The 12,309-nt window shown below is 37.1% G+C and overlaps 1 protein-coding gene and 1 long non-coding RNA gene across 4 annotated transcripts in view; both read left to right on the forward strand.

The window, feature by feature from the left end:
* Positions 1 to 12,309, forward strand: part of LOC129762552 (dopamine receptor 1) — a 306,279-nt gene that overhangs the window by 91,050 nt on the left and 202,920 nt on the right. The window lies entirely within an intron of this gene.
* Positions 6,890 to 9,064, forward strand: LOC129762587 (uncharacterized). The gene is made up of 3 exons (XR_008740671.1): positions 6,890 to 7,013; positions 7,178 to 7,730; positions 7,783 to 9,064. It is a non-coding gene; the product is annotated as an uncharacterized LOC129762587 (long non-coding RNA).

A 12,309-nucleotide genomic window follows, 5' to 3' on the forward strand; every position in this document is an offset into this window, starting at 1 on the left:
GATTTGTTATACAAAGTTATTCAAAATAACTGGGGCTACAATATTGTTGAACTTTGATTATCTCTATCTATAGATATAAGAAAGTTGGATTTTTCATTTCATCGACAAATTTGGCCACCCTATTTCTGATAACATAAAAATGAGCGCGAGTAACATCTTTGTCTAAGACAGTTTTTGTCTAAACAATAAATATCTCAAACAAAGTTGTTTTTAGCGCTTTCTATCTGAGTTGCATTAGGGTAACTAGGAAAAAACGGGGGTTTTTACTCTAACTTTTATATTTAAAATTCTACATCAAAATGATCTTCGTACGACTTTTAGAGCTTGTCAATACCAACATTTTCCGATACAGAACATGTCAATATCGTAATCCTGTTCAAAGTTATTGATGGGTTTTCATCCAAAAACTCATGATTTCAATTTTAATTTACTCAAACACAAAAAATAACATAGTTTTGAAAATTACATATTATATAGAGTGAAATCTGTTCTTTCAAATTCCGTCAACAAACATTTTTTATGTTTGCCCCAGAAAGAATGACAAACAAATGAAAAGAGTGTGTTGTTTGGGAAAAAATATCAATAACTTTGAGTAAAGTCGAGATATCGACAAGTCCTGCATCGAAAAAAGTTTGTATTTGTTAGCTCTAATAGTCTTTCGAAGGCAGTTTGCATGTAAAATTTGATACATAAAAGTTAGAGCAAAAAAAAAAGTTTTTTTCATGGTGACCCTAACGTAGCTTAGAAAAAAGGCACTATATCGGTTATTTCAGGAGATAAAGAAAAACTTTGTTCTACAAAGATGTCTCAAATAATTGGAGTTATAACATTGTCGAACAATGTTTACCTCTATCTATAAAGCTAAGAAAGTTAGATTTTTTATTTCATTGACATAAACATAAAACATAAAAACAACATAAAAACGAGCGCTCTATCATAAGTAACAACTGTACCTAAGACAGTTTTTGTCTAGAGAATAACTGTCAAGCTATAAATGCTAATTTCCACTTAAATGCATCTCCTGGACCATTGTACATTGACCATGCTATGAATTTCCTACCACAAACATAATTTTGGTTGCACATCATTTGCATACACCGAACATCATTCAAGATTCAACAGTCATCCGCTAGCAGCCTTTCTCAAGGCCGAAAGATGAGCGTTCAGGTTCAGTTTTCCATGTTTAAAGCTGTAAAGATGGTAAAAAACATAAAGCTTCCTAAAAGGGAAAAATACACATCTGAAAGTGTCACTATTATAAATAATAGAATATTCCTGATTTATCGGCTCAAACTGAATAATCCGGAGAACCATTTGATTTGATTACGATTTTTTTCATTGACTTAAAGGGATAATGTATCCTACTTTTGAGGACTGATGTAAACAGATAAAGCCCGTTTCAACGTCTCATCGAAGATATATCACTTTGGACATTATAATCCACATTGGATTTCAATGGAGATTGATTGACTCGAGCTCATCCGATCGATTATTTTTTACAACAGCCAACCCAAGCAGCAATTTCCTTGATTTCTCTCATCTTCCATTAACACAAATAAATTACAGAACAACGATTCCACTGTCTGCATGTGCGGTGCTTTTGAACGCTAAGATTTTAGATAATCTTGTTACTTGAATATGTGATTCAAATGATGAACAATATTGGAAAATGACTAAAATAATGGTTGAATCCCTAAAATCTGACATGCAATGCGAAGAACATAATTCAAGCTAAATTTAATTACATGGTTGTCGAACAACACTCTACTCCTTCACCCCAGTGAAAAATTATCAAACACAAACAAAGACTGATCGCTTTTAATCGAGAGCAGCGTTTCCTCCCGACGGGAACATTTTATCAACCCGACAACCCGTCAACATATCTTCGAGATTAGCGAACTCTCGAGCGCGATAGAATCCAAGTATACCGCTCGTGTAATACCCGTGAAGGAACACAGAAACATCACGCTGGAAGGAATGGGGATGGAGTCATATCCCTGGCAAGATAAGTAGTAACACATACACAATCTCGACACGTGCCATCTTTCAACGGAAGCGGGGGTAAAATGGGGTGGTAAAATGAAGACTAATGCGTTCCGTTCCGAGTCGGGAAAGGAATAAATTGGTTGAGGTAATATTTAATTATCCCGGAAGGCCCGAGGACATCCGAGCGAGCGAGTGAAGTGAAGAATCGGTTCAAATCGGGAAGGAATATGAACAAAAAAAGACGGGGCAGGATTGTCTGTAGGATACAGTGATTTAACGCCCGTACGATTGGATCCGTTTGGCCCGCGACGCGGAAGCAGGCTTCAACATCGTCTCATAACGAGAGGTACCTGAACTGTATCGGAGGCAACGAAGAAAAAGTCTCAACATGGAGCAGAATGCTGACAAGAGGTTGCCGTAAGCAAGCTAAGCTATGATGGTGGCGATGGGAAGGAAATTCTTAATTAATGGATTAAAAAGCAACAGTGGAGGCATAAAAATGAAGAGGAAAAGATGGTACAGGCCTCTATTCATCGGCGACTTATTTCTGTTCACGTTTTCATCCAGACAAAACACCGATGAGTGGGGAAAAAGGTCTGGAAAAAACTGTAATTAAAAAGTTTCTCTTTCGGATATGAAATTGTGTTGATTTTTTGCCTTGTTCTCGAGTCTATCAACGGGAGCCGGGATGTCCCGTTAACAGAGAGTTTAAAAGTTGTCATCGTTTTGGAAATGCTGGAGATTTGGGGTTGCCCCCAATACCGGATGGCCGATTCCAGTTTATATAACTCATTATTTATTAATCTATGCACATTCACTCAATGTAGGTCAGATATATCAGACAGGAGACAAATTGCAGACAACCCGTGGGAAGCTGCTAATGTGCAGCATCATCAATCTTCATCGTCCCTCCAACTGAGATGGGAAGCAGAGCCGGAGAAAGAGATGCTTTCGCCGTTCGATCTCGCCTTCGCTGCATTCTGGTTGAGAAAAAAAAATCTATAAAGGATACATTAGGACTGACAGGAAGTATGGAGCGATGCAATTTCCGCCGATTGAATAAATTATCGTGGCGCTGAGCGTCGTTTCGATTTTGGAAGAAAGCCCATCAATGATTGAATCATGAAGCCACTGCATGGATTGTGCCGTTCGGAGGGAAACGCGTGATGGATTGATAATGTTTGTAAATAAATTGATGTAAATCATCTTATTTTTTTCTTAACCGAGATCAACGCATAACGTATCTGTATCCGCGTAGGATAACCTTGACACGTTGTATGTGTCTGAAAAGACTGTGATAGATTCTGACATTTAGTGAGTACTGTTCAATGTGATCAGTACTCACTAAAACAGTTAAAAAGGCCACATTACCTTACTAATTTGTTAGATGTTCGGAAAATGTTTTTAGGCTTATTCAATGAAGCCATATTTTGAACTCTCGAATAATTCAAATAGGGCCCATTTTTTATAATACGCTTCGCTGAAAAAAAAAACACAACCCGGGGGGAGAATAATAATCGCCGACAGCACGGAAGAGTGCCCATAAATCAGGGCCAATTCATTATAATACCAATTAAAATGCAATAAAAGAACATATCATTGGAAAGCATCAGCGTCATCATCAGTGTTGTAACAGCAATAAATGAAAATTTATTGCCCCGAGGACACACGCGCCACAGTCCGAAACAGATTTAATTATTTTCAACAGCTACTCCACCGGTAATAATGAATGATTGATGTTCGGATAATAAGGATTTTTTTTTCATTAGCCGGAAATCAGCAAACATCACAAATGTGAATGTGAATTGATGGTTTCGTAACCGAAGCTTGGGCGAACATCAAACAGTAGTTTAATATGATCGATGTAGTTTGCATTAAGTGACTGAAATCAATCGAAACAATTTACCTTTCGCACCCAGTGTGGACTTTTGTGTAAAAACAATCCGAACGCCTACAGCATTAAATTGAACTTGATCTGCGATAGATTATGACGAGATCACACAATAATCTATTCATAATTCCTTAATCCAGAAATTGAAATTGAGATTTGAAGCAAGAAATTGCCTGTTGAAGAAGAAAGAAAATGTGATAGTCGAAGGAGGAGAAGCCTAATAATTTCAATAAATAACGATGATTGATCCTTGAAAAAGGCGTGATTTTTTTACGATCTCTTAAACAGCAGTAATCATCACATTTTCTTGTGTTTTGAAATAAATCCCCCATCACTGATCTGCCATACCATGCTCTGAAAGCAAATTTTATTATTGAGCTGAGTATTCCAAATATTATTCGCGTTTCCGCTCAGAGCTTGATTTCTTGCTGCAGAGTTTCTACCCAGAGAGCACCAATTCAACTGAGAAAACATCTTTTTTCCAGTGCGTTGAATTGATTGACTGTGGAATTTAATCAAAATTGAATTATTCCGCTGCTGCTCGGTCAACGATGTGAAGGAAGCTATTTTTTGCCCGCGTATTTGAACAACAGCTGGTGGAAACTGGGTCTAGAAATAATGGAAAGTAAATAATATTCGAGTGGAAATCATAACTGAGAATTGTTTCTAATTTTGTTTCTATGAGAAACGGTTTGTTGAGGGATGTAAATTGAATAATTGAATTCGCGCGGAATCCAGTTTGAAAGAATCGAATATAACCTAATCTAGCCTATCGATCGAATACTTGTTCTAGACAAATTTGAATTGCTTATGGTTCAATCAAGAATTGTCGTTGAGCTTAAGCTTGGGTAGACTGTACAATTCGTAGTTGCTCTCCGTGATTGACCTGAACCAACCAAATTGCACAAAGAACACACAGATCGACGCTTGGGACTAACAAATCATTCTCGTTGTGCAATTTTCGGTGATTCGAGCTTTAAATGGTCAATAACGACGCCGGCCACGTCCTTACAGTCACCAGGGGAAGGAAAGGAATGTTAGTATGATATTCGCCGCCCGAAGGCCAGAAGGGTCGCCTCCCTAGCGTTTATCATGGAAGGGATATTTGTTAGTGGGATAGGTTAAAAATCAGGATTCACTGCGGTAAGTGATGTGATTCTGTATACACAAACTGTCAACCATTCCACGAAGCGCAAATCCAAGAATCTCATTTGTCACAGCACGCGACAGAGATTATCTTTAGGTATCCTGAGAAGAAAGACCTACCCAATCAATTGCTGAATATTCTATCATTTATCGCATGTACTTTTATCAAATTCAATCGCGACTGCGTAGAGTAAACTTTGGGAAACTTTAGAAGGTAACCGAGAAAACTCATGTAAAACCAATAAGATCAAAAATATATAACGTTATTAATCGGTTAAGTGATCGATTATGTTAATAATCGAGTATACTCTTCAATCGCGACGGCGCGATGAAGCTAAAGAATTAAAGAATGAAAAATGAAAGAACCGAAGATTGAAAATAAAAAATAATAAATAAAAAAATAAACTAATAATGACAATGACTATCAATGAATTTTAAAAAAAACATAGAGATGGCGCCCGGCATCACTCCACTGGAATCCTATGTGGAAATAAATCTTGTAATTGATTCAACAGAATATCATACAAAAATTATACACAAATTGTCACTAACACACTAACGAGAAACATTGTATATGAAATGTTTGAGGTACAAAGAAAGTAGGATAAAAATATTTTGACTTTTGGCCTGCGTAACGGACACTCACTCAGGAATTTGCAGAGCATGTATCAACACATACAAACACATATGAATGTGCCCCGAAACATAAATAACATAAAATAAGTGATCATTGAAACTTTTTGATTGGTTCCAATCAAGAATTGTTGTCGAACTGGGATTCACGGGTCGAGGGGCCAACTCTACTATTAGTGGTTTGGTATGTTACATTTAAGAACTGTCCAACAACAGTTAAGACAGTCGTGCCGTGCCGATGACCAAAATTCCGTTTTGCCTACCAAGATTGGGTCGAATATAATGTCAACGATTGACCACAAATAGTGCCACCTTGCAATCGTTTATCGTTCTTTTGTATGTGTTTTTTGCCAACATGTGTAAAACATCGACTTGCAGCGGTGCTCGATCCACATAACGGGGGTATTTCTAATGTTTTGAAGTGAACAGAAAATTAAAAAAAAAATCACTGCTCACAAACAATTATTTTATTTGAAATTTATTAATAATCACAAAAAAAGCGAAACAATTACCCTAATCCTAGGTTAAAAAATGAAAGAATTCAAATGCTTATAACTCAAGCATTTCTTAATATATCGGAGAGATGTTTGCATCAATTGTTAGGGAATAGTTCTACGCACCTATCACAACTAATAATGTCAATGTCATTTTTCGCGAGATAAGCAATTAAATAACTGTAAAATGTCAAGCGTTATCTAAACGTCGTAGCTACCCCGTTTTGATTGGCCCGATCTATGGTTTCCCCAACACAGCCATTAAAACCAAGCCGCCTGGGGAAATTGACATTGCAAATACATGCCAGTTGGGAAAACTTTTGTTCCCACCGATATATGTTCCCTAACACAGCCATCGAAACCAATGTGCCTAACATTACATGGCGTTTGTTCAAATTCTTTACTTACGCAGCGAATATGTTGAATTGAATTCTTTCAATCAATTAATAACTTTATCAATACAAACCAATTATTACTAAGCCAACGGTAGTTCCACGTGAACCTTGCGGTTATAAATATCATAGATATAACTCACCCCTTTTTTTTTTTGATGAAAATACAGATATAGAGGAAATGCAGGTAACACGAACAGGGGGGTATGATAACTATTCAAATCGATCACATATTTGAATAGTTAACTGTTGAATTTCATATTTATGTTGATTAGCACCCCTCCTACATGTTATTTTATGATATTTGAACCTCCCTATAACATGTACGGCCTGTCAAAAGTGGAAAAAGTAAACAAAAACATAAGACCATATGTGAATCTGCGTGCGGATGTAGCTTTTGCGGCTACGAAATTAAGCTTTTCGAGTGGTTTAACTCCAAATTTTTATTCACCTGAGCTTATCTTTCGGAAGGTACGTTAACATCGAGGCGATTTTAAGATGTACCAAACAGATAAATTCATTTGTGAGTGATAAATTGAAATGTTTCAAATAATCGTATAAGTGGGAGGAAACGGACAACTGCCAGTGGGGGTGAAATGAACAGTTTTTATGCGTTTGATGTTTCTATTCCCTAGGAATGCCTCGCGTCTTCAGGCGAAAATCAGATCGCTAAAGTTGGACTTCGAAGCAACTAGCTGCAGCCAGAAGAGAAGTAAATGATGGTATGCTCGTTAATGCTGCCGCGATCAAATACCAAATCCCTAGAAGTACATTGATCAGACGTTTGGCAGCACCTGAAATGTCTATGAAAATGGGGCCGAGGGAGAGAATTTTCTCTGCGGAACAAAAACGTGAATTTGTGCGATATTTGTTGGACTTGGAATGTCGGTTTTATGGCATTAGAAAAAAAGACGTGTCAAAACTAGCATATGAGTTAGCTGAACAAAACTCCATTGTCCATCCTTTTAACAAAGTTTAAAAAAGGCAGGACGTGACTGCCTTGACGGATTTCTAAAGCGAAATCCAGAAATATCATTCCGAAAACCAGAAGGTGCATCGGCTGCGCGCGCTCGTAGGTTTACCAAACCAGCAGTTCATGCTTTTTTCGAACTCTATGAAAAAGTGTTGAAGGATAAGCGATTTTCTCCAGCCCAGATATACAACGCGAATGAAACCGGAATTAGCACGGTATATAATTGGTATGGTAATACAATACCTGATTCAAGGTTTTTATTTTTAGGTTCCTCCTAAGAAACAAAAAATTGCAGCATAAAAGGGAAAAAGCAAGTGGGGTCGATTAACTCCGCAGAACGTAGAGAAACAACATCCGTAATGATGTGTATGTCAGCTACGGGGCATTATTTGTCGCCTTTCATAATTTTCCTACGGGCAAGGATGACCGAAGAATTGAAAAAAGGAGCCCCAGCTGGAACTAAATTCCGGTGTAATACGTCAGGTTACATGACGACAGAAGTATTTATCGAATGTTTTGATCATTTCTTGGAATACAAGAAAAAGTGACGAAGCACCAGTTTTGCTTATCGTGGATGGACATAGCAGTCATACAAAGAACTTTGAATTTGCTCAAAAGGTGCAGATGAACTTTGTAACAGTTCTTGTGCTGCCCTCCCATTGCAGCAATAAAATGCAGCCACTTGACGTTAAATTCATGGGGCCATTTAAGCGTCAGTATGCAAACGCCTCTGAAGTGTCCTTGTTCCAACACCCAGGAAGAGTTATTGGTTATTGGCTGCTTGCACGAGAATCGCTGTATCTGGATTTAGAGCATCTGGAATACGGCCTTGCAACCGTCATATGTTTCTGGATGATTCGTATGCACCGTCAGAGGTCACGAATATACCTGAGTCGCAGCCCGAAGAAAAACCAGTGGCGATGCAACCTCTTCCCATTATGCCAGAGAGACAGATTGTCGGTGAACAATCACCTGAGGTAAACACATCTTTAATCGAGGTCACTAACAACAGCGTTCAAGAATCTAGTTTCAACGTTACACCAGAATACATTTGTCCACTTTCGAAAGTCAAAGGATCAAGAAATTCAAAGAAAAATTCAAAGGATACTGCCAAGGAGGTCAGATTGATTAATAAAGTAAAAAAGACAGCAAAACGAACGAAGCCGGAAAATATTCCGGAGGATATACTTTGTGACCGGTGTGTTTCACTAACTCCATAAATGGCTCGGGATGGAGTAAATGTTTCAAATGTGCTACTCGTTTCCATAAAATTTGTCATGAAAGAAAATGAGTACACGGTGATCTGTATATTGAACCTCTTTACCAAGTAGTTTTACATAAGTTTTATTTGCTTTCATGAATTGAAATAGGACTGACAACCATGAAACGAAATATGTATTGTAACTTTCGTCTCTTCTCATAGCATCAAGGCTATAAATTGCCAGAAAACCAGACTTTTATTTTGAACTCGCCGATCTAAGCAAATGTGTCTATCTGTATTTATGTTACATTATTCTAGATAGATTTTCAAGAAGTGTCCAGATTAATTTGCACATAACAAGTTTTATTATAAATTTCCAATTCTATAAAACTGTAATGGATTAAATAATCATCACTTGACAGGTTTCGGATATATGAGATGAACATGTTCCGTGGTATGATAAATGTACAATATCACTTATACGTGATTCAATTCAGTTTTTCGACATTCGAAATATATTCATGACATCGCTGAAATAATCGCGACAGATAAATTTCTACGCCCTGCGTATTATTTAAGCTGTCCATATTCCCCCCACCACATGTCCGTTATACCCGCACCTAAAAAAAAAGTTAAACTTTTCGGTCTGTTTTCATTTCAGTGGAAAACACATTTCTGTGAAACATTTCACCGATTTATTCGAAAAACATAATGATGAACTGCAAAATATTCCGTTCAAATTTTGTTGAGAACTAGCTTTTCAACGATATAATCGATGTTCTTCTTAACATGTTCATCTTACCCCAACAGATTATTTTTACCATTTTTACCAAATTTTACCACATTTACCCTGATTAAAATGATCATGTCAACCAGGGTTGGCACATTTAATTATGTCAATTTTTCTGAAAAAGTCTGTTTATCTGTATTTTTGGGTTATTATGCCAGGCGCAAGTTGAGACGCGTATAGCGCGAGTAACTTGCCGCGATATAGCGCCTGTTTTTGTGGCTAATGAAAACAGATAGAACGGCGCAAATTAGCCAGATGACGCGAGATTGTGGAGCGCTCGTGAGACACGACTCGCGTAACGCTGTGGCTGAACCATAGTTTCTCGTGCTGGTCGTACCGGTCGGGTGATTGTGTTAGTAAATAAATATATCGCGCAACTCTGTGTTAATCATTCATTGTATGCGAGTGGCATGTTATTTACACCAAACTGCGACTGAATATGCGCTCCACCACGCTACGTTTGTGGCACGTATGAGTCGTGTTGGTGGTCTCGTGTTCGTTTACGAGCGCTATACGCTTCTCAATTTGCGCCTTGCTCTAACAGCATGATAGCCCGATGTTTCTTGCAGAGCAGAGCAGTTGTATGGATGAATCGATCTTCATTCGACCGTGGATCGATTTCCATCACTGATGATTGTAGCGTGTTCGTAGTTATTCTGTAACAACACGTAGATGGTCAACTGGGCACCCTGAGTTTTGAACTCACAATCGATCGCATAGTAATCGAACGCGCAACCATTGTGGCTACGAAGGCCCACAATAATTGTTCATGATTAACATCAACAATATTGTAGCGCACATTTTAAATAAGTAGAACTCATTCACATAAATTAAAAATTAGAATTGATTGGATGTAGTATACACGCTCAAATTGTTTTTTATCCTTTAAATGAGCGTAAAAATGACAGAAAATATCATGACTCTCAAATACTGGAAAGCATTTGTATAATATATATGGTACGGTAATATAAGATTAATACGAGCGAGCGAAACAAGAGGACGTTTCAAATAAGCACGCATTATTTTGCAACGGCCCAGACCGAGATGGATATAGATCTCCTTTATGCTGGAAAGTGTTTTCTAGGAGTAAAATTAGAAAACACTTTCCACCTTCAATTTGTAATGAGATGTAGCATTATTACGCTCCTCCCCAACAGCATCATTAGCTATATGGATAGTGTGATCGTGTAAAACAGTCTTGCATTCCAACCGGCCTTTGCTCGATTCCCGTTGACGTCGATTGGACTTTTTTTTTGTGTGCAATCCCGAAAAATATGAAAAAAGAAAAAAGAAAAGAAAGATGTCTTTTGTGTGCTTTTCCCGAACAGAGCTGTCAATAACGGGCAACTTCTGCAGCCGCTAGAATAGAAACAACGAAAGGGGATAGCGAAAAGAGAATATTTGCGAGATAAACTCCACTCTTCCATAATAAGTAAGCTGTCGCTAGCGTATAAGTATTGCATCTCTGAGGAAAATTCTCAGAATCTTTCTGCGCCCGAAACCACAAAAAGTTTTTTTTTCCTTTTTTTTATTTTTTTGCATGTTGAATTAATGTGACTGACAGTTACGATTGTATCAATTTAGTGTGATGTCAATCATTGTAGCATTGTTCACATTAGAAAATGGCAAAAATTAAAACAAATATTTTTCACAACCCAATGTCCGGAATAAAAACATGATGATTTTAAATCCGGACGACGGATCAAAGTAAATGATGAAATTCTTTATTGAAGGAGTTGCATAAAGCGGCCCTTACATGATCATTAGTAGTGACATTAGTTGTACAGAATGACATGACAAATTATCGTGTGATACCATAAAGTTGGAATGACTGGCAATAATGACGAAAATCCGGATTTTATGATATCGAAATAGGGCAGGGCACGTTCATTTTATTAATAACGGTGGATAAAGTGAGGATAAAGTTTGACTGAGTTATTTTCAGGGCTGAAAATACGGTGGCGACATCTAGAAACGTTTTGACCGAGTGAAGCAAGCTTATGACATTAAAATAACTATGGAAAAGGCAGTAAAACTGCCTCAATCTAAAAGATCAACGAAAATAATTACTAATAGTATTTTTAATTATAAATTTTTTTATTCTCAAAACATGCTATTCTATACATTTTCCCACTATTTCTGGAGGACATTATTACGATAAATCAATTTTTTGAAATTATAATTAAAAACAAGAAGTGGGTTATATATATATATATATATATATATATATATATATATATATATATATATATATATATATATATAATATAACCGCAAGGTAGACGTAGGACTACCGTTGGCTCGTTGATCATCTACTTGACATTGCATCTGAATCAATTCCTAATTAATGAATTAATTAATACTTTGAAAGTTTCTCTTTTAAGTGTGTGGGTGGATGAGTATAAGTATGGAATTGTTATTAACATAAAATTCAACTCTTTTGAACTTGTTGGTGGTCCCGAAGCAAACCGATGAAATTTGAGTGGCCTTGTTAAAGCAACTGAAGATGTTAGATACGTGATTCATTTTTGTTTTCGTTAGAATAACACGAGATTTTTCATGATCACTTCATGCGCAGAATAGAACCTTAGGGCGCAATTTCATGCTGAAAACGAAATGAAGTCTATATAATATTGCATAAAATTTATTCCGTTTTTATCGTGATGTGGCAATTTTTCATGACTGTTCCATGCGAAAGTAGAACAGAAACAGATGCTATTGGATTGCATCACGGTAACACCAAGTCAAATGCGTACATGGTTGCGAATATTCCTCCGCTCGGACGCATTCATACGCGAACAAT

Source organism: Toxorhynchites rutilus, chromosome 1, assembly GCF_029784135.1.
Source record: "Toxorhynchites rutilus septentrionalis strain SRP chromosome 1, ASM2978413v1, whole genome shotgun sequence".
NCBI classification, from domain to species: domain Eukaryota; kingdom Metazoa; phylum Arthropoda; class Insecta; order Diptera; family Culicidae; genus Toxorhynchites; species Toxorhynchites rutilus.